This window comes from Herpailurus yagouaroundi, unplaced genomic scaffold (genome assembly GCF_014898765.1).
Source record: "Herpailurus yagouaroundi ecotype Mexico unplaced genomic scaffold, PumYag 217, whole genome shotgun sequence".
NCBI classification, from domain to species: domain Eukaryota; kingdom Metazoa; phylum Chordata; class Mammalia; order Carnivora; family Felidae; genus Herpailurus; species Herpailurus yagouaroundi.
In genome coordinates, this window is record NW_024412448.1 from 6,771,303 (window position 1) to 6,791,205 (window position 19,903).

Here is a 19,903-nt window from a genome sequence, read left to right on the forward strand (position 1 = left end):
ATGAACAAGACCGAGAACAATTGAGATGTGGGGGTATCCCGGGCAGGTGTAGGCTAAATGGGACCTGGGGTATTAAGTGGAGGACACACCCTCAGTGAGAGAGTCAACATAAAGGAACTGACCTGGGCAACTTTGCAAAGCAGTACTCTGACTGAATACTGTGAAGGAAAACCTCCACACAAACAACACTGAGCTCTGGTTGGAAACTTATTTCCCACTAGTTAGCAGTTCTGAACCACTTCAGATGTATGTGAGGATCTCACAAGTAAACACATTGTAGAGAACAGAAGTAGGCTTCTCACAGTTGGACAAAGAAGTTTTGGATGAGCCTGGGGACAAGGCTGGAAGGAACACTTGGGTACCGGGTGTAGTCGGTCATGTCAGTATGGACTCATGTTTCCGTCACAGATAGGTAGACAGGAGAAAAGTCAGTGTCCACATGTGTGTACGTGTGTGTTAGTCCACATGTCCATGCCTTCTAGTTTTGCTCTCTGAAAGGCCTGGAAGCAATAGCATACCTCACGCCCAGATCTTAGTTTCTAAACAGCACCTTCAGTGAAAGGAACCAGGTTCCTTTAGAGAAATGCCTGATACTAGGGCTGAGGCAGAGAATATGCAGGATGAGCCAGGACCATTTGCAGTCCTAGAAAATAAAGAAATGCTAAAAAATGATAATAAAAATTAAAAAGGACTGGACTATAACCCAAAGAATAAAGTAAATATCCATGAATTTGTACTGATACAAATAAATGATCGAAGAAATAGAAACTAGTAGAAAGGGAAAAATATTCCTTATAGACAAATTCCAAATAATAAATGTTGAAGGAAACAAAAAATGTAGAAGGGAGATAGAAAATCACCATCAGATTCCCACAGTAATAGTGCTACGGATCCACAGACGAATGCTAAAAATTAGCTTGCAAAACTTCAGGAGGAACAAGATATTTGCATAGGTTCAAAGCATTGCCCCAAAATATTGTTAATTTATGTAGAAGTTTTATTTTGAGAGAGAGAGAGAGAGAGAGAGAGAGAGAGAGAGAGAGAGAATGAGCACAAACATGTTAACAAGGGAGGGGCAGAGGGAGAGACAAAGAATCACAAGCAGGCTCCACACTCAGCAGCACAGAGCCTGACATGGGCCTTGATCCCATGACCCTGGGATCATAACCTGAGCAGAAATCAAGAGTTGGACACTCAACTGACCAAGCCACCCAGGTGTCCCATGTAGAGGTTTTAACACATGTGCACAAATTCCCTGATCCTTCTTTCTCTAGGAGACAGAACCCAGTCACCCTGCCCATTTGTGTGTGGGCTGCACTTAGTGACTCACTTCTAAACAGGCAGAATGTGAACAGAAGCGTGGCTTCACGGTGGGGAACCATGTGGTGAAGGTCAGCGTCCCTGTGTTAAGTTGTGATAATATCATATATCCTGATGTGATATCAAGTGGTGTGATGAGAAGGGCACTTCACCTCTGTGGTATTCTTCCCCAAATCCACAATCCCAATCCAAACACGAGAAAACATCAGACGCAAAATGAAAGCCTTTCTACAAAATACCTGAGCAGTTCTCTTCAAAGGTGTCAAAGGTTGAAAAACCAAGAAGGAATCAGAAATGGTCACAGATCAAAAGAGGAGTGGACGTGAGGACTTCATGCAACGTTGTGTCCTGTGCTTGTCAGCATCACTGTGCCCCTGTGTGTGAGGGTTTTGTGCACGTGTGTGTCTAAATGTGTGTAAGAGTTGGGCATGTGGGAGTGCACGAGTGTGCATTTAATTTGCGTGTGAATGTGTGTGTATGAGCACGTATGATTTGAGTGTGTGCATGTGTGTGGTTTGTGTGGGCGTGTACACGTGCAAGTGTGTGGATGTATGTGCATGAGTGTGTATATGATTTACGTATGCAAGTGCACTAGGAGATTTCCAATCATAGCATATATGGCAGCCAGACTTTTTAGGATAATATAGAACCAAAATCCTTAATAATTCCTATAATCCACCAATTTTAGTTTATGAATACTAAATCTTCCTCACCCTAATGACCAATTTAGCAGATTAAAAAGTGCCTTAGTCGTGTTTTACTACAGAATTGTGTGCCACGGGCGTGGATTTTTTATCAGAATGCCACCAGCTGCAATGACAAATTCCCAGCCCACACTGGGCACATGTGGGCCACCTCTGTGCTAGCGAGGAGACCCTGAGGGGCCTTGAGGATGCTGCCCCTGTTCTCTCCTGCTAAGCATCACCTCAGAACCATAACCCCTTCACTACCCAAAGTGACTTAGGGCCACAACCCTTCCCGCCACACCCTTGGGAAGAGATGCATTTTGGGATTCAGGATGTTTTTTGAGTTTGGAGGAGGGAGGAGAGGCTGGCTCTTGGGGCCCAGAGTCCTTCCCAATGTGTGGACACTGGAGGGTCAGTTCTTTATCCCCACACACCCCAGGCCTCCTTTAGCACATACTCTGAAAACCATGTCTCATGGCCCCACAGGCACCCCTCTCTTCTCCGGAGTGCATCTGAGGCCCTGCAGAGGCCCAGATCTTAGTTTCTAAACAGTACCTTCAGTGAAAGGAACCAGGTTCCTTAGAGAAACGCCTGATATTAGGGCTGCACCTGTGCAGCTGGCATGCCCCACCCCCCCGCCGCCCCGCCCTGCATCTCAGCACTAGTCATGCCCCTGCCCCACCCACCCCTGCCCGGCAGCACCCGATGGTGGCAACAGGGGAACAGCTTCCCACATAGGGCCCCCTGCCCCAGGGTGCAGGGAGCAACCCAGCAGTGACGTGGAGACACTCAAGCCCCCACGTGACAATAGCAACCCATCATCTGAGAGTTGAAGGGTGATTTTTTTTTTTTTTTTTTTTTACCGGTTTTGTTTTAACCAAGCCTCCTCCATGAGGTACTCTGGAGAGCACCAAGGCGTCTGGGTGGTGTCTGCCCTCCCAGGGCTCTCACCTGGTGGGCCTCAGCAGCAACAAGCCCAGCTGAGACATAGGGGGATCTGCAGAACAGCTCTGGCTGACATGAGTTCAGTGCTGTTGGGCTCCGAACCTCCACTTGTTTCCATATAAGAAAACTGAGGGGAAGGTCAGCCGGTGTGTGTTCCAGACTTGCCTGACTCCAAGGCCCAGGCAAGGAAATATGCTTTGAGTGTGGGTTGAGCAGTGTCAGAGATGCGGAGGATGCCAGGACGCCGGGCTGCAAAGGTGGATGGGATGGCCCCTCCCACCTGCCACCGGCAGGTAAATCGGCCCAGCTGTTCTGGAGAGCAAGTTGGCAACGCCCTGAAAGGGAGTCGGAAATGCCCACCCTTCAGTGGAGCCTCCCCATATCTGGGACTTCATCTGAAGGATATTCCAACGTGTATGGAAAGATTTGGGCGGAAGTATTTCCTTTAGTGTTATTTACAACAGAGGAAAAGTTGGGCACAATAGCTTTTGCTCATGTAAAGTGAAAGAAGTAAATAAGTCATGGCAGTCCCAGCACTGTGTCCTGCTCCAGGGCAATCTAGCACCCCACACAGAGACTCAGGAACGTGGATGCAGCCAGAGCTGTCCATCGGAACCTGGGCTTCGTGCTCTGTAACAGATCAGGTGAGATGACCTCAGTGAAGAGACCATCACTGGGCACAGGGTGGGTGCCAGTGAGAGAGCTGGCATCATTGACTCTCACTCTGGAGGCTCGTGGGAGGGCTGCACACACACGCACATGACACTGCTCTTCCCCAAACGCACAGAGCGATACAGAGGGGCACCCCCTTCAGTAAACAGAGAGCAGCCACCTCCGGGAGCGAGTGGTGAGCAGTTCTGTCACTTGAGCAAGCACAGGTGTGCACCTGCAAGTACTGTACGTGCAGATGTGTGTGTGCACCTGTGAGAGTGTTGCATGCATGCGTACGTGTGCTTGTGTGTGCGTGGGCCTTCTTCCCTCGTGTACAATGTCTTTCTGACCAGGGTCATGGTCACAAGGTTTAGAAGCCACGGCTCTGTGCCCCCTGCCTCCCTCAGGCTTACTAGTTCCTGGTTCTTCTCAGCTCTTATTCCACCCCAAGGAGCAGTGCTGACACCAGCAGGGAGTCGTGCCGAGTGAAGTTTCTCCAGCCAGGGTCTCCGGAGCTCCCTGTTCCTGTAGCAGCTGAGCCTGGCCTTGCTTCAGACGGGGCTAAGGACAAACACATATCCACATCTTTAGATTTTCCCTCTAAAACAGTTTCATGGTAAGACACCACCTCAGAGAACAACAGGTGCCAATGGGAAGCGTTTGGAGGGAAGTGTCCTTCCACATGGCTCCACCTGGTTCCTGGGCACCACCCCACTGCTTCCTGGGGGTCACTGTACCATGTCATCTATAGGGCATGGGGGGCTGAGGTCCAGGTGAGCACAGGGTGCCGTTGACAACAGGCCTCGTCCCCTGGTCCTTTCGAGGGCTCCTTGGTGTTTGGCCTCTTCTATGGGCTCTTATACCACATGCCACCCAAATAACCTTCCAAATTCTGGAAAGACACTGACTATCCTATTTTCAAACAATCTACATTACTGAATGCTTTGCACGTGACCTACTTTTGAGTGTAGTAATGGCACAATCCAACGCAGAATTGTTTGGAATTGTTATCTTGATGGAAAAACAGATGTTGTGCCATTTTCTTAACAGGCCAACTCACCACCACTTTGTCGACCTCAACCTTTCATTGGGATTTGTGCCCCGAGTCATAGGAGTCAGGGGATGATCGAAACGCACCTTCCGCTCGGCCGCCAGCTGTGTCTCTGCGTCTCCGGCTCCAGTGGAGTATGGCAGACACTGCTGCTCTCTGGCCCTCTTCCCTTGTGTTGGGCGATCAGCCGGCCAGGCGTTGACTCACTAGAGCCGCAGCCTTGTTACCTGCCGGGCCCTGTGGGGAGTAGCATGTTGAGCGTGTGTTGGTGGCTGTGTGCATCTTTTTTTCCCTTTCGTCTTCTCTCCTTAAGCTGCTGTTTCTGTATCTCTGGGTTAAGTCGCACACAGAGTGGATTGATGGGCTTGTGTGGGTGTGTCTGCACATCGGAGAGCTTCCGACAGAGATGGGGAGAGCAGGAGAGGGCGGCCCTGTCTTCCTGCCCAAATGTTAACTGGATTCTGTTTTGCTTCTGTTCTTGGGAGGGCTTTTGCCTTTAGCCCACCTCACCACTTACCTGGGAGCCTGCAAATGATCCACGGGAGCATCTCTGTGGCCTCAGGTACCCTTTTCTGTTTGTGGCCCGCTGAGCTGTGGAATGTGGGAGGAGAGACCTGCTGCCCTGACCTGTGCCAGACCTGAGGTTGGTGTGGAAGCCCCCTGGCCCCCCACGTGCATCTTTTCCACCCCCTTCCTCCAGGTGGTTTTCCTTTGAACCCTCCCCCTGAACAGTTAAACCACACTCTGAACAGAAAACTGTTTTGAAAGCTGCTTTGCACCTGCGTCTGACAAAGACCTTCTTGAGGGTCACCCCCCACCCCCCCACCGCCGCTTCCGAGCGGGTGAGGGATGTTCGGCCGCTGGCTGTGCCACCCAACTGCAGCCTGTGGGCCCCTGGGAGGCACAGATATTCTGTTCATTATTTATCGAGCAAATGTTCCTATAGGGCACCCTAGGAGAGTGTTGACTCAAAAGTGCGAGTCCGTCCTTTCTTCAGGACATTTAGAGACTATTCTGCTGTCTTTTCATCACTAAGTATCTCAGGGCTGTGCACCACTCAGCAACTTACTTATGAAACTTGTGTTTGTAAAAAGCACTTTTACTGGCACTTACTGTGGGCTCCTGTTAGACGTCCTCCTGGGCTTCTAACTGGGGCATGTGCCTGGCCTGGCATTTGCTGGGACCCGCACACTTTCCCGTCTCAGGGAGGAGCTTCCTCACCTCAGGGCTGTCAACTGCGATTCCTGCTTTGTAAGTAGAATCAGTGTGGCCTCATCATCCTCAACTGCGGGGTTTTCTTACTAACCTGCAATGTGAAGAATATGTCTTTCTACCATCTATTAGGCCTGGGTTTGTTGACAACTAGACTTTCGGTTTGAGTGTGTTACAGGTCCAACAGGTACCCAGACCCTTATTCTAAAAGTAGATGCATATACAAGCCACCACATGTTTGCTTACACAGTGATCCCTAACGATTAGCTTGCGTTCTCTTCTCGTGAGAGCAGGTTAGCTGGGTGGGCCAGGGTTTCGAATATCCTTGCGTTCCCCCAGATAATTCCCCAATAAGCTGCTGAGGTTGGAGGCTTGTGGAATTCCCAAGACTGAACACTGCCTGTGCTAACAGGCCTCAAGAGGAGAGCAGCCTTAGCACAACTCAGTGTCCGCGAGTTCCATGTTTCTGCACCAGAGGTGGGAGGTCTGACACTCCACTTACTTTTTCCTGACTTTACCACAGGACTTGTACTGAGAGATGATATTTATATATTTGCCTAAAGTTCAAAAAACACACCTGGCATCTAAGGATTTTGCCTGCTGCTGCGGAAGTCCCTAGGTGTGCCCCCTTGTCTGTGGGCGTTGCCGTTTGTTTCAACGTCCGTGCATGTGTCTGTGGCCCTCTCCAGGCCAGATGCGCAGCTGGAGTGGAAGTCACTGAGAGCGGCTAGCAGACAGCAGCGAGTGCTCAGGGGCCTGTGTGCTCTCGGGCACTGCCGGCCACTCGTGGCATTCTCCCTCACAGCCCTTGGTAAGGAAATTTCTCAGCAGACACTGTCTGGAAAGTGCAAGAGTGACTTCACTTAAGATCATGGCAAGAGTGGGGAGAGATTGAATTCAAGCTGTTAGGTGAGGCTGTGAATGGAGAAATAGGGGGAGGGGCTGGGTTAGGGTCACGGTGGAGGAATCCTTGCCAACCCGGCTCAGCAGACCACGGGTGAGGCCTAGGCAAGGAGAGAGGGTGAGGGGGCTTGACCAGAGTTTGGTCCAGGAGTGTGTCCTTGTCACCCTCACAGTGGCCTGTTTTATAGTTAGTTAAGTGAAGGTAATGAATTAAATAGGTAAGTAATGTTGTCCAAAACAGACCTCTGTGCTTTTGAGCCAAAATATAACATGAAAACAGAGTTTGGGATAAAAAGGGACAGTAGCTTTATTGCTTTGTCAGATGAAGGAGGTTACAGCTATGATCTTCAAGCCCCCGGGTTCCTGAAACAAAAGGCCAAGGAAGGAGGAGGGAGGTATGAGGAAGGCAGTGATGAAGGTTTGGGGTGATGGTGGGGTGGTCCGGAGCCGACGGCCAAGAAAGAATTCTTGAGATGTCTTTGGTGCAAAAAGGTGGGTTTATTAAAGCATGGGGACAGGACCCATAGGCAGGAGGAGCTGCACTGGGGTTGTGATGGGTAATTCATATACCCTCAGGTTGGGAGGGGGTCAGGGACAGAGTAAGTCTCGGAGGTATTTTGGGAACAATGTTCAGGACCTTGAGGACCCAGCTGTTGCTAGGGGGATGCCACTTATTACTGTCTAATAAAACCTCAGTCACGAGGCCCTTCAGATGTGTATCGGGGGCCATAAGCTTGGAGTATGATTGCCAACAGATACTTGGAGCAGCTGAGATAAAGGAAGTAGACTTACAGGGTCCTCAAGGTTGGGATTATGTTAAGATAAGGTTCTCTTTTGCCTCTAGCAAAGTGTCATCATCCTAGAGGGAGGTTTCAAGGACTTGTCAATGGGCTTTAGGCAGTAAGAGAATTTAATTTTTCATTTGCCTTAGTTTCCCACATAACCATAGCAAGCACTTAAACTCCTTTCCTATGTTCTTTGGTAGCCAGGAGTGTCCAAGAAATATCGCACATACTCCACTCGGGTTAGGGGGTGTGCCAGCCTGTATTTTGCCCACAGCTTGCAACACGGTCCCTCGTCAGGGAGGAAGAAGCTTACTTTAAAATTGAGGTTCGCTGAAACATTAGTGCCGCCATTCTGGTTTTTGTTCAACTTTATGCTTTTAAGAGGTTTCACTAAGACAGATCAAGGAACCTGCCACAGAGGATATGCCGTGGCCCATGGACCTCAAACCTCCAGTGTGTGTGGCTTGATGCCTCTGTCTCTCTGACCTCCTCCACCCCAGTCCCTGTCTCCCCCTCTCTGGCCTAGGCTACTTTGGGGCAGTGTGAGCTGTTGTCTCCCCTGCCCACCGTGGTGTTCTTATCTGCCCCCTTGCTGCTTCACAGAGCTCCTGCCCGTGTCCCTTTCTGCCCAGAACAGATCTATCGGTTAGGCTATTTGGCCTTGTAGAACACACTCACGCCCCATGTGCCTGTTTGTAAGGGACATGAGTGCCATGCCTTATATCTTCTTCTTTCTTAGTGGAAAAATCCAAATAACAAATTAATTTGCCCTCCATGGATTGTGTCCTGCTGGAGTCTTTCCACAGGAAAGGGTTCCTGGAGGAGGCTGAGGGCTGCCAGGCCATCTCTGCTGCTGACAGAGGCTCTCGGATCACATCACGTGAGGGATGGTTTCCTGGATGCCAAGCCTGAAACTTACCCCCTCCTCAGAGGAAAGCCCCCCCAGAGTGATGGCCTGTGAAACCCCTCCTCAGGGCCCAGGGGCAAAGCTGGAGCTGTGGCTCCAAGACCAAGCCAGTGTTTCCTGCTTGTCCTGTTCGGGTGGCCCAGGAGGCAGCCAGAAACTCAATATGCCAGAGCACAGCTTGGCTGTACCATTCTCAGAGGCCCCCTGGGAGTGGGGCGGGGTAGGGGGGCAGATACACAGCAGTGGGGACCAGACAAGAAGAGGGAGGGCCACCCACAGCTCTGTGTCCTGAGCAGGACAGCCCAGCACTGAGCTCCCAATGCTTCCTCACAGGGTGCCAGGAGAACCTCTCCTGGCTCCTCCTCAGCCTCCTGTGCTGGAGGTACCTACTCCCCCACCTTCCAATGTTGGGGTGTCCCTGGGCTCACCACCTTGGGTAGTCTCCCCCACTCCCAGCTCCTCTCCCAGGACATTCAAAATAGAGCCCTCCAGCCACCCTGAATCTCTGTTTCCAGATGCGTAGGGCAAAATTTCAGCATCGTCTCTTTCTCATGAGCCCACATCCACCCTTGACTTCCTGGTGGCCCCATGTTTACAGCATATTCCAAATCCACCATGACTCAGTCACAGAGCACCACCACCTGTCCTCTGCTGGTTGAAGCCACTTCACCAGGATTCGGATTATGTAGCCTCTGCTAAAACTGTGTCTTGTTCCAGGCTCAGAGCACCTCACTGAAGCCAAGAGTTGGGGGTCCAAAGCCTTCCCAGACAAAGCTTCTAGGAGGAGAAACAGGACAGCACAAACCAAACACACCACAGCAACAGCCAAATGGAACTGAATTAATTTGCTATAACACAGAGGAGATATACAGCTTTGCTTATCTGCTGCCACCCAGTGCCCCATGGGGAGTCTGACCAGAAACCGCATCAGTTTCCTTCAGCCTCAGCTCAACATTTTTGGGGTCAAGTAACCCTTTGAGAATCTGCTTATATGTGGCCCAAGTTTTTGAAAACACCCATGGGTACTCCAAGGCAAAGAATCTCCCCCCCTTTCAGAAGATCCAAGAATCTAAATTTTAGATTGGGAGGGTGTCTTCACTCCAAGCCTTGATTTCCTGAGGCTCAGGGATGAGTGCAAACACCTCCCAATTGCAACTGGGATGTGGCCAGAAGGTTATAAAGCTGCCTGGGTGGGACCACAACAGAACTCCAAGCACAAATTCCTCATCCTATAAAACATACTAGATGTAGCGGGGACATTTCGCATCCATAGGAGAAGGGGCAGAAGGCTCGATAAACAGCACTGGGATAGATGTTTGCTACTTCAGCTTCTGCTCCTTAACAAACCACCACAAAGCTTACCGGTTTAGCACAATCATTCATGTGCTCATGATTCTGTGGGTGAACAATTTGGCTTGCTCAATAGGACAGTGATTTTACTGGTTTCACCTGTGCATCTGGTAGTTGGCTGCATGATAGAGGCAGCGTGACCACTTTCCCCCAGCATGCAGCAGGGTTATCCAAGTTTGGCAAGCATGCAGCAGTTTGGTTCTGGCTTCGTCAAATGGCAGCTGGTCTCCAAAGGCAGCCAGAGAGATCAAGTTCTAATACACAAACACTCTGTAGCCTCAGTCCATCACATTTGTAATATCTCATTGGCCAAAGCAAGTCACATGGCCAAGCCTAGATTCAGGGGTGGAAATATGAACCCCATCTCTTCAAGAGAGAGGAGGCAAAAGGTACATGAGAGGTTTGGGAGCAATTTGTGGGCACATGTTTTTTTTACAACCTACCACATTTAGCCTTTGATAAAGGAAGTAACTTAAAAGTTGCCTCAATTAGGGCATTCACCAAAATGTACTTCCAATTGGAGTAAAGTTTAAATGTAAAAAATAAAACTGTGGCTGTATTGGTGGATACTTCTATGCCATTGGAGGAGAAAAGGCTCTTATGGCACAAATTTAAAGTCAGAAACCATAAAGAAAAAGTTATTTTTGACATGCATTTGTAACAATTAAAATTATTCATTAAAAATCACGAACAAAAAAGATAAAATGTAAATTACAAAATTATTTGCAGTGTATGTTCCAGAATTACACATCTAAACCCCTTGTGAGGGTTTGTGCCCCAAAGAGATGGCAGACGACATGGTCCAAACTTGATGAAGGACCGAGAAAACAAGTCACTGGCACCCCAAATGTTTCTTAAATGAATGAACATGCAACAACACATGAAAATATCTTCAAAAAACTTGTAATTAAAGGAAGACAAATTATAACAAAAAGACTTCATTTTCACTTACTGAATTGGCAGAGTTTTGCTCTTGTTACTACTTGTGAATGGTGATGCCCAGTATTGTCGGGACTCCAAAACAGGTTCCTCTGGGGACAGAGGACTCCTTAATCCAACCCACACATTCACTCCTTCAATTAATGTTTGTTGAGCACCTACTATGTGCCAAACACAGCCTAGACTCTGGAGCCCCCACTGAAAAGAAGGCATTTGTGCAAAGGCCTGAAAGAGTGGAGCCAGCCAGGTGGCTATCTGTGGAGAGCGGCTCCCAGGCAGAGGGAACAGCCAGAGCCTGAGGGGGTCACCAGGGGAAGCTAAGCAGGTTAGGAGGAGGCCGGAGGAGATGGGGTGGTGAGGCCTCTGCAGTACTGGAGTACTTGTGGTTGGTGTCTGGAGTAGGGTGGGAGGAGTCCTGTAGGACTGAGCCCTTAACCTGTAGGAAGTGACACTACTTCTAGGGAGATTGTGTCAGAATTAAGTTGTGGGACACGCAGCTGTTACTATGGAGAATTGCTTGGTGGAAATTGTGTGGGAGAAACTCTGCCCCCTCCCCCCCACACTGTAATTGGGTCTAGAACCAATTCACCAGGAAAGTAGCGTATGGGACAGTCTCCCCTGGGAGCCCTCTTTCCTGGGTTTGTGACTCTGCATGCTTACACTTCCCTCCCCAGGGCATCTGTGCCCCTGCTACAGCATACACCAAACTTTAACTGAAATTTGGGAGAATGGCAAGAAGTGTGTCCCCACCATGCAATTCAAGGTTCCTAGGACTGCTTTCTGGACCTGGAGGCTCCTGGTCCTTGCACCTGCTGACCTGTCACTGCCACAGTGCCCACAGGGCAACTGTGTGCCCTCATGGTTGCAAGGTAATTGTTGTTCTGTCTGTTGTAGATGAGAAGGTCAAGGTTCAGAGAAGGTTTCTGAGGAGAGAAGTGCAGAACCGACATTCAAATAGGATTTGGTCTCACTTCAAAATCTAAAGCCTTTTCTGAACCCTATCTGTCCTGTGCTGGGAAGAACCAGGGGCAGTGAATGGTAGTACAGAATATATTTCCATGGGGAGGGTGGAGGGTTGGTTCCCCATGCTGTGCCTCCTGGGTTGGAGGCCACCCATAGGTCAGAGGTTACAGAGGAAGGGCCCCATTGTGAGTGCACAATCAGCCTCAGCCTTGTGCCCCTGCCTGGGGAGCTGTGCTGAGGGAGCTCCTGACAGGAGCTGTCCCTGGAGAGGTGGGGTGAAGGCAATGACATCTATGTGGCTATTTGGAGGGAGGGGTGAGAACTGATGACCATGTCTGCTGGCAATCTTACCTGTTTTGGAGCTATGGGGACTCAAATTATGTGATTTTATGGGGCTGTTGAAGGAAAAAAATGGCCACAGAGGCCAAGAGGGCTTGGAGGGCCAATTAAACCAACCCCTCTCTTCATCAGTTTTTGCTTCTCCACTATCAGAGAGGGGAGGTATATGCCACACTGAGCATGGCTTGTGGTACACGAGAAAGGAACACTCCCACTGACAGTGCAGCTGACACCATCCAGGGTCTCCCCCAACCCTGTAGCAAAGCAGACAGTGACCTCTGTGTCATGCCCCTGCACACAGCCAGAATGTGTCTCTGCTCCCCCCATCCTTGGCCCCTTGTCCTCCTCTTAGCCTTAAAGTGAGCTCATCTCCAAAGGTCCAGGTGGTTTTTATATTTGACATAAGGTTTCGTAAGGAGATGATAAAATGGGATAAATTGCATTGCATTCCCTTCTGAAAACTAGCTTTGAAGCAACTTGTTTCTCCTCAAGTTGCTCCTCCAACCCCTAGTTACCTCATTAAAACTATAGTAGGTTTTTTTGGAGGTAGAAATCAGCAAACTAATTCTAACATGCAATATGGAAAGGCAAAGGGCTATGAAAGGCCAAGATATGTTTTAAAAGAAAAATGGGAGAAATTACCCCATCAGATATCAAGACTTACAGTAAAGCCTGATTAGCATAGTATGTTATTGGTTCATGGAGAAATAAAGAGACCAGGGGTCAGTAAACATTGGCCTGCCCATGGGCCGAGTCTGGCCTACTCTATGCTTTTGCGTGGCCCACAAACTAAGAATGGTTTTTACATTTTTAAATGGTTGAACATAATAAAAAGAAGAGTATTTCACGACACAAGAAAATTATATGACATTCAAATGTCAGTGGCCATAAGTAAAGTCTTACTGGTTGTAACACAGCCATGTCCATTTGTTTATGTACTTTCTATGGCTGCTTTCATGCTACGACCGCAGAGTGGAATAGTTGTGATAGAGATCGTGTGGTCTGCAAAGTCTGAAGTAGTTCACACCTGGCCCTTTAAAAAAGTTTGCTGACTCCTGAAAGAGACCAATGTAACAGATGGAAATCACCTGCTTATGACAAAGATGGCATTGCACAGTCACGGTGGAAAGATTAATATTTTAACACACGGTCCTGGGTAAATTGTATTTCCGCAAAGAAACCTGATTTTTGCCTCACAACACATGCAAAAAAAATTTTTTTTAGCGGGATTTAAAATCTAAATGTAGAGGGTAAAATAAGGAAGATTCTAGTAAATCTTCCTTAGAAGTGATGTAGTAAAATCTTCATCACCTTGGGTCAGAAAAATATTTCTTATATAGGGCACAGAAATCACCCCCCTAAAGTAAAATACTAATCAGTTAGATTCCATTAAAATTGAGAACCCTAACCCACCGAAACACACCATTAAGACAGTGAGAAGTCAAGTCATATCATGGGAAAAAATATTTGCAAGGCAAGTGATAATCAAAGGACTCATATCCAGAACATATAAAGAACTCCTGTAAATCAAGTAGGAAATCCTAATGGTCAATAAATATATGAAAAAGCTTTATTTGTTATCAGGGAAATGAACATAAAGACCCGAGTGAGATAGCATTACACACCTCTCAGAATGACTAATACTGGAAAGAGTGAGATGCCCAAGTGTTAGTGAGAAGGCACATCCTATCAGCTAGCAATTCCACTCCCAGATATATGCCCGGTGAAAATGCTTGCATATTTTTGCCCAAAAGTATGTTCAAGAATGTTCAAGGCATGACCACTTGGAATAGTCAAAAATCTATCATCCAAACGTCCACCAACATAAAATGCTTAAAAATATTGTGGTATATTTTTACAATAGAACATGACTTTACCACACAAACGCCCAATTACTGATATATGTGACAACTCAGATGAGACCTAACAATTGTGTTGAATGAAAGAAGTCAAATGCAAAACAAAACAAAACAAAACAAAAAACCCAAGACATATTGTGATGTCATCTCTACAAAGTTCAAAAGCAGACAAAATGAATCCATAGAGTTGGAAGGCAGATGGTGTTTACTTTTGATTGAGGTGGTAATTAGGAAGGGGTCTTTTGGAGTGATGGTAATGTTCTTCGTTTTTTTTTTTTTTTTTTGGATCCAGGTGGTAGTTAATATAGGTGTGTTCATTTTGACATAGTTCACCAAGCTGTACATTTAAGATACATGCACAGCCGACCTCTAGGTGGTTTTTTGCAGGGTCTGCTGAGAAATAGCACATGTGATGTTCACTCACAATAATTCCTTAATGTTATCTAATGTGCCTGATTGTCTCAAACTGTCTTTTTACCAAGGGACCAGAGTGCCCTAGTGTGTGTAAGTTTCCTATACTGTCTTTCCACCATGAGGCCGCTGTCTGAGCACAGTGTGGTTAGAACAGTAGTCGGAACTCACGCCCCGCGCTTACTCAGCGACCCCAGACCGCTTGGGAGGGAGTTCTGGGCTGTTGGTGGTTACCATGGAGATTCCCCGTGAGCGTCTCTGATTGGCTGAGACACCTCGGGCCCCGCCTCCTCCGCTCAGCTCCGTGGGCGGGTTCCAGAGGGGCCGAGATTTCCCGCGGACGCGGTCCCAGGCCTTCTGGGAGTGGTAGTTCGCCGTCGCGCCGTTTTGGATGCAGCTGCCGAGCCGCCGGGGAGTTGCGGGCTGATCGCCGCTGTCCCGGGAGGTCTGGCTGGAACGTGGTTTCTCGTGGGGTCAGTACGGCATGGGGGACGCGGCGCAGAGAGCCGGGTCCTTCTCTCGTATCTTCGCTCCGGCCAGGAGCCGCGGGCTCTCCGAGCTGTGGCCTGACGGGGAACCGGACCCCCGGATTCCGGAGGCCCAGAGGCCCAGAGCGCCCCCAGCGCAGAGGAAGAGGAGAGGTGGAAGGGGAAAGGAATTTCCAGGAGAGAATTGCTTCAAGGGAAATCTGAATGGAGCCTGAGTTTCTTACTGTTTGTGACAGCAGCTTTGGTGCAACGGGCCGAACTTCAATCTTGGGCCTGCACCCCGGACCCCGGATTGTGAGTCCGCTAAGATGTTTGCTTGGAGACCCCACATTTAACCTGAAATAGTTGTTTCTTTGGAGGACTTGTGGAGTACTTACCTTTATCCTTACACTCAACCTACCTTTAACCTTACAGCTTTACGAGGTTTTCTTAACATTTGCTGAAAATTATTTGAGTAGGTAAATCGTTGTCTAATTAAGGAAGCAAAGTATGGGCTTCCACAATTTAAGTGAGCATTCATTTGGGATTCCCAGAGATTCCTTCTATTTGTTCAAAAGGAAAGAGGAACAGTTCTGTATTGCCTTACCTCAGCATTTCTCTTGTACCAGAACGCCTCCCTGTCGTTAGTATTTCTACCCAAACGTTGACCCTGATCTGAGGTCACCTTTATAATACAGACCTGCCTTTCCCAGCCACGCTGAAAACACCTCCGAGTCTCCGTGTCTTCTTTGGTATTTATTTTGTCTTTTCTGTTGACGGGAGGATTCAGTAAGTCTTTGTCCTCCAACATAAGGACTGTTGGGAGACTCCGCTTAAATGTTTTCAAAGTTGCTAGTACTAGTGTTCTAGAAATTTCAAAATATTACATTTAAGTAACCACAGTACTGACTTTGTTATATATTTTGCCCCACCCCCCACCATGAGCAGATTTCTCAGTTTCTAAAATCAATTTTTGCCCAAGAGAGAGTTTTGGAGATCCTGTGAGATCTGAGGTCTCTAGAGGCACTCATTCGATGAGGGATAAATCTGTATGTGCAGTTCAGGAGTGATTGGGTACAAGAGCGGAATCTCTACAGTGTTGTCCAAGGAGCTCTCCTTAATGCCTTATGTTCCTCTGTTCCACTGTTCAGATTTTTGACCTATCATCGGTTACTCCTTTCTATGTTGCTTTTCCACATGCTGTTTTTACAGTCCTCGGTAGCTTCTCTCTATGGTCTGTCACTCTGCCATTTCTTCTTGTTCATTTTCTTTCTTTTAAAAAAAATTTTTTTTAAATGTCTATTTATTTTTGAAGGAGAGAAAGAGATGGGGAAGGACAGAGAGAGAAGGAGACACAGAATCCAAAGCTGTCAGCACAGAGCCTGACCCGGGGCTCGAGCCCATGAGCTGTGAGATCATGACCTGAGCTGAAGTCGGATGCTCAACCAGCTGAGCCACCCAGGCACCCTTAGATCGCTCATTTTCTGATATTGCCACACATCACGTTCATTATTTGTGTTTTGACTAGGTCCTTGTCCATTCTGTCATTTAAGCTCTGTCTAGTCTTAGATTACTATGGTGTATAGTGGACAAAGCCTAAGTTCTGTTTGTCACCATTCCATTAATAACCTCTGTATCTTTAGGGTAATCACACAATCTCTCTAGTTCTAAACTTGTTCATCTTTAAAATCATCTTCTGTCTTTAAAGCCTTTTCACCCCAGCTTCAAGAGTCTTTGTAAAATTTCCTATTGGGCCAGGCTCTTTCCTACCACTCCTACCTCTACTTATTTCTACTGCACTGACTCTTATTATTTTCCCAGATTATAAGACTGTGTATTCTAATGTGCATGAACTTTAACAAAGTTGTTTTCTTTCTCCAGAGTGCAGTTTCCCTTATCCCAACACGGATAAGGTGTTTTTATAATTTTTATTCTTTTCAGATTTGAAGACCAGAGAAGATACCAAAGAGAAGACCATTAGAATATACTTTTGAGTGAGCAGCTCCATCACTGTCATCATGAAAAGGCTCAGAAGGGATGTGTCCCCATGATGTTTATTTGAAGAAGGCTGTGAATGTGAGGCTAAAGTAGAAAAGCAAAGGGAAGACACTATGGGCAAAATTTCAAAAAAATGTCTTGCTCAAACCACTGGTTTTCAGCAAGTAGTAGTTGCCCATGAAGAAATAGCCTTTCAGGAAAATAGGCATAATTTCAGTGAATTTGAGAGAAGTTTTGACCTAAGGTATAAACTTATTCCACAGCATATTACTCATTCAGAAAAAAAGCCACTTATATTTGATCCATTTGGGTAAAGTGTCAAATGGAACTTATCTCCAATTAAAAGGCAAAGAAATTCTAAAAAGAAAACTTGTAGTGAATGTGGAAAACATTTTAGTGACCATTCAAACTTTTTTTCGTCATCAGAGAATTCATACTGGTGAGAAACCTTGTAAATGTGATGACTGTGGAAAAGCATTTAGCCAGAGTTCATCTCTTACTGAACATCAGCGAACTCATACTGGAGAAAAATCCTAGAAATGTAAAGTCTGTGGAAAAGCATTCACTGTAAATTCATATCTTACTCAGCATCAGAGAATTCATACTGGGAGAAACCTTATAAATGTGATGAATGTGGGAAAGTCTTCAGTGACTACTCATCATTTATTCAACATCAAAGAATTCGTAGTGGAGAGAAACCCTATGAATGTATTATTTACGGAAAGTCCTTCACTGATCTCTCATCACTCACACAACATCAGAGAATTCACACTGGAGTGAAACCCTATAAATGTAACGATTGTGAGAAGGAATTCAGACGAAGTACATACCTTATCCAGCATCAGAGAAATCATACTGGGGAAAAGCCTTATAAATGTAATGAATGTAGAAAAGCATACACTGCCCAGTCAACTTTTACACAACATCAAAGGGTTCACACTGAAGAAAAACCCTATACATGCTGTGAATGTGGGAAAGGAAAGGCTTCCCTGAAAACTCCTCTCTTACTAAACAGCGAATTCATACTGGAGAGAAGCCCTATGAATATAATGAATGTGGTAAAGCTTTTAGCCAGAGCACTCACCTTATTCAACATCAGAGAATTCATACTGGAGAAAAGCCCTTTAAATGTGATAAATGTGGAAAAGCATTTGGTAATAGTTCAGTGCTGATCAGACATCAGCAGCTTCATACTTTAGAGTCATCCTAATGACTCTATAATTTTGTGGACCCCTTCATCCTTTCATGACCTACTCTGACTTTTTGATCACAGGTCTCACCCATGTCACCCACTCCTCTGCCTAAAGTCATAATATCTAGGACTAGATATTATTTTATCCTGGGATAAAGTAGAACATAATATTTCTAATATAAGTTCCCCAAACCAAAGCTGTTGTAAGCAGCAATTTCAATAGATTATAGCAACCTTCCTACATCTATCCTGGATTTTTGTGGTTGATACTCCATCTCCCTGGGAATCTCCTCCAGACCTTAGTCCATGATAAAAGGCTGCTTTCTGCCACCAAAGGTTCCTGATTCAAATGTTCTCATCTTTCATTTCAGGGATTCCTCATTATTAAAAACAATTATAGGAATCAATATATTCAGCCATATTTCCCAGATATACCTGCCCAAAATGCCACTGGTTCATCAGTCTGAGATTAAATATGAATAACATAAAATAATACAATGTCATGAGAATCATTCCACATTGGCAATTTGGTTTATGTATCCACCTGTTCTTTCAACCTGATCATCTAAAAGGTTGGGCCACTGAATGAAATGAAAAAGTTCATTGGTGTTTTGAGACTCCAAAGCAAGTCTTGTTACTGCCTGTATCTTCCAGTCTTCCAGAATCCACCATATTTTTCATATGTTTCTTTCCATTCCAGGTGACCTTAATCACTCATGTTCACCACCACCATTATGTGTTAGTCAAAGAGATGAAGAAGTTTAGTGTGCATACAGATTTTCAACTCACCATAAACATAGCTGACTTGTGTTCTTGTTAGACTGTGTCCAAAGATGAAACCTGGAATCTAGTTTCCCACTTCTATACTCTAGCTCAGAGTGGCTTTTTATCAGTGGTAATCAACCTACCCTCTGCCCTCATCCATTCTTGGGACAGAATTCAAGTAGAAATTGCATGGAAAACCACTATTCCTCAGCATGGGCAGAGAAACCCCAAGTGGGACTGGGAACTTAGCTAATTTCAAAACACTGTTAAGTCTTTAGACTCACTGTTAGGGCAGTTGCTACTTAAACTAGTTGTGCTGAACTGTTTTGCACTTTAGAAGCCTATTTTGCATGACTTTTTAATTTCTATTCTCATTTGGTATTTATCAGTTTTACTTCAGTCTTACTTTCTGATCATTTTTGTGTCTGATTCCTCCTATGGATTTCCCATTCTTAGTTAATGGAAATTTCACTGGTACCTGGTCTTGATGTTAGGTGTGTTCCCACCAGATATTGCTATTAGATTTTTAGCTATTCGCTGGCCTCCAGCTGCTTATTAACACTTTCAACATGATTCTTCCTTAGTGTTTATTATTGCCCTAGTTTGCCCTTACAATTCCCCAGCACTACCTCTGTTATAGTACTTGGTACATTATATAGAGTTAGATGCATTTCTTACTAGACTGTAAGCTCCTTCAGGGAAGGGACCTTGTTTAATTCATCTTTGCTCCAACAGACTGATTGACCCAGAGTTGCTGCCCAACAAAACCCTTTTTGAATATATGATACACATGCACAGTCACTATTTCCACAACCCAACTGAACACATTTTTACCGGAAAGTCTTTGATGTAGAAACTCCTTGGGTTAGATATGTCTGTGCATACCTTGGCTGTTTGTGTCTGTCCTTTGGTGTAGTATGTATATGAGATGTCAGTGTGAAGTAATATATAATATAATACAGTGGTTAAGAGCTTGGGATTTGAAGACAAAATGACCAGGTCTGAGGCTCATCTCAGGCATTTACAGGTGGCTCATGTTACTTATTTTCTCTACACTTTGTTTGCCTGATTTATGTAATGGGGATAACAGGATCTACCTCAGAGGGTTTGAGTATTACATAAAGTAATGCATTTAAATAACTCAGTACAGTGCCTGTTCC

The 19,903-nt window shown here is 46.2% G+C and overlaps 3 long non-coding RNA genes across 3 annotated transcripts; 2 read left to right on the forward strand and 1 right to left on the reverse strand.

Moving 5' to 3' along the window:
* Nucleotides 1–2,725: 2,725 nt before the first annotated feature.
* LOC121018147 (uncharacterized) lies at nucleotides 2,726–5,077 on the reverse strand. Its single transcript, XR_005785045.1, has 3 exons — nucleotides 4,740–5,077; nucleotides 4,016–4,163; nucleotides 2,726–3,286 (listed from the first exon to the last, which is right to left on the reverse strand). It is a non-coding gene; the product is annotated as an uncharacterized LOC121018147 (long non-coding RNA).
* Nucleotides 5,078–6,542: 1,465 nt separating this feature from the next.
* On the forward strand, nucleotides 6,543–10,521 carry LOC121018122 (uncharacterized). The gene is made up of 2 exons (XR_005785036.1): nucleotides 6,543–6,676; nucleotides 9,178–10,521. It is a non-coding gene; the product is annotated as an uncharacterized LOC121018122 (long non-coding RNA).
* A 4,216-nt stretch (nucleotides 10,522–14,737) lies between these two features.
* Nucleotides 14,738–19,082, forward strand: LOC121018123 (uncharacterized). Its single transcript, XR_005785037.1, has 2 exons — nucleotides 14,738–15,103; nucleotides 16,730–19,082. It is a non-coding gene; the product is annotated as an uncharacterized LOC121018123 (long non-coding RNA).
* The last annotated feature ends 821 nt before the right edge of the window (nucleotides 19,083–19,903 follow it).